Source organism: Schistocerca serialis, chromosome 1, assembly GCF_023864345.2.
Source record: "Schistocerca serialis cubense isolate TAMUIC-IGC-003099 chromosome 1, iqSchSeri2.2, whole genome shotgun sequence".
Taxonomy (NCBI): domain Eukaryota; kingdom Metazoa; phylum Arthropoda; class Insecta; order Orthoptera; family Acrididae; genus Schistocerca; species Schistocerca serialis.
The window spans coordinates 1,110,260,212-1,110,263,151 of record NC_064638.1 but is presented as its reverse complement, the minus strand read 5'-3'; the positions used below and the strand labels follow the sequence as shown (position 1 = coordinate 1,110,263,151).

The window sequence follows — 2,940 nt, the reverse complement described above, 5'->3', positions numbered from 1 at the left end:
GCTATCTCCGAGTGCCACCAGACATGATTTTCCCACCGCCAAATATCATGGCACTACGTGGGTCAAAGAGGAGGGGGGAGGCGCCGGTTACCTATTCAGTGAGGGACCTAAATCCCGCCTCGATCTCTATACCTACTTACGAACACACGCCACGTTACCTGACACTGTTTGCCAAATATCTTTGAGGGGTGTTTGTTAAACCTCCACTAAGCAGGGGGAGATGGGGGGAGGGATGCCTGGACCTGAGGACACCTATCCCTCCGCCGCCAGCTGTGTCTAAGTTTAACCGCCTATGATCGATTCTTCTTCCGACTTCCGTATATATATATATATATATATATATATATATATATATATATATATATATATGTGTGTGTGTGTGTGTGTGTGTGTGTGTGTGTGTGTTTTTCTTTTCCTTTGACTAGTATTTATTTTTCTATGTGGACGACGTACATTCCATATAATTTCACAATAACAGTGAAAACAACAAAAAAATGAAAATAAATAAACAACATCAAACCTTCCACTTCTTTTGATTCCTATGTATCCCACTTTCCTGCTCCACAGGTTCGGCGGTGCTGAGGGGCCACACCAGAAAAAAAAAGGAAAAAAAAGAAGATCGCCAACATACGTTTGTGTTGTAGCGCTTGACTCAGGAGTAAGTCGGTTCGAATCCTGGTGGGGAGAGAAAATTTCCGCTGGCAGTATTTGGCCGGCAAGAGAGGGGTGGGGGGGGGGGGCGAGAGGTGGTGACATGATGTTTTCTGATCACTAGACGTTTCTCCAGTGTCCTGGTTTAAATACCTGTCCACAACGTTTCATGAAGTGTAAGCATGTGACACTGTTGATGGCGATCCTTACGTCGGATGGGAACGTTAAGCTTGGAGGTCCCCTTGGTGCTATTCGCGAGGAGTAGGCTATGTGCTGACACCGGGTTTCACCCTCTCCGTTCTCTCACCATCATCATACAACACAAATATTACGCTACACTCCACACACATATACACACAGATTTATTACATACGTGCAGTATTACAAATATTATAGTGGAGCTTGTTGCAAATAAAAAACAAATACAAAGCCTTAGCTTGTATCATACCCAGCCACCTGTGCCAAGGTTAGATATTACGATTACATTCCCTTGCCCAGTTATTAAGGGTTCATTCATTTATGTCGGTGGGTAGCTCATATGTTGATGTTTACCATAATAAACCTGATCATTATAGCCATCCCAATTAATTATCATTTCAGTAAGACGTTTCCGTTTGTGGATCATTACCATTTCCTTTAAATTTATTTGTATGATCATATGAGGTGCTTCTCTTCTCTGTATGTCGCCAGAGATCGGGCTGTAGCATCTACCGGTATGCTGAACAGCACAAGTTACACCCAACAAAACCTAACGCTTTTTACGAAATTCGCTTCAGAATCTAAATACTGTAGTGGAAATCAGTTTAAAGGCAGGGTTCCTACGGAAGTATCGGTAATATACAACGTCTGAAGCACACATGTATCGAACTTCTTGGCAGATTAAAACTGTGTGTCGGACCGAGACTCGAACTCGGGACCTTTGCCTTTCACGGGCAAGTGCTCTACCAACTGAGCTACCCAAGCACGACTCGTGACCTTTCCTCACAGCTTTAATTCCGCCAATACGTCGTCTCCTACCTTCCAAACTTCACAGAAGCACTTCTGCGACCCTTGCAGAACTAGCACTCCTGGGAGAAAGGATATTGCGGAGACATGGCGTAGCCACAGCCTAGGGGCTGTTTCCAGAATTTCTGCACACATCTATTGATTTATTATGAAAGTAGTAGATACATAAAATACGTAAACAATCGTGACGTAATCACATAGTTGCTTCCAGAACACGAGTAACAAAATAAGGTGTTTGCGTTTCTTGGACGGAAATTACTACAAAGACTGCTGTGTTTTGTAATTGCATTGTTAGTACTTTGTCCTATCTCCGTTCCTCCTAATCATCTCACAAATTCTCTTAGACATTGATTTTGTTAGGGTTTGTAGTTCTTGCAGGGAAACTACCTCTCACTCATCTAGTATCGCTCTTTTGAGCTCACATACGGCCTCAAATTGCCTTTCATTACGATAAACACCGCTTGGGAGTACTCCCAGAGATTTTCCACGGGGTTCAAATCCAGGCTACGTGTAGGCCAGGGCACATCTTTTCTGTAGCATAAACATACACACATGCATTATCTTGCTGAAAAATTAGATTTTCGTCCCCTAGTCCTCACACATTCTAATCCATTATATCGTCGTTTACAACACGAACTGGGGCAGTATATAAGGTACTTTGATCGTTTTGTGGAAAACTGGGGTCCAAATAGGCCGGCCGAAGTGGCCGTGCGGTTAAAGGCGCTGCAGTCTGGAACCGCAAGACCGCTACGGTCGCAGGTTCGAATCCTGCCTCGGGCATGGATGTTTGTGATGTCCTTAGGTTAGTTAGGTTTAACTAGTTCTAAGTTCTAGGGGACTAATGACCTCAGCAGTTGAGTCCCATAGTGCTCAGAGCCATTTGAACCATTTTTTTTTTTTTTTTGGGGTCCAAATCACCAACGAGCCATACATACTTAGGTTTTCCGTAGTTTGTCTGCTTCAAGGAAATTTTACGATTATTGCTTCAATATGGTTTCGGTAGCTCAGACATCTTCTCTCTCCTGCATCCTACTCAAGTCCCTCCCTAACTCACATAGTAGTCTATCTCTAATGACTACTTGTCGACTATTCAGTTTTACTCAACACTTCTTTCTAATATTCGCGTATTTTTCTCGTGCTTCATTGTGTCGCTCCATTTCAGAGTATCCCAAGCCAGAAATTAATTACAACAGTTTTAATGTTCTCGAGTATCGTAATTCATCTCGGCGTGAAATATAAATATCGCTGTGCTCCTCTCCGGTAACAAGATTACATGTTGACGTA

The 2,940-nt window shown here is 43.0% G+C and overlaps 1 non-coding gene across 1 annotated transcript; it reads right to left on the bottom strand.

Annotated features, from left to right (window-relative positions):
- Positions 1-1,539: 1,539 nt before the first annotated feature.
- Trnas-uga (transfer RNA serine (anticodon UGA)) lies at positions 1,540-1,614 on the bottom strand. The gene has a single exon. It is a non-coding gene; the product is annotated as a tRNA-Ser (tRNA).
- Between the last annotated feature and the right edge of the window lie 1,326 nt (positions 1,615-2,940).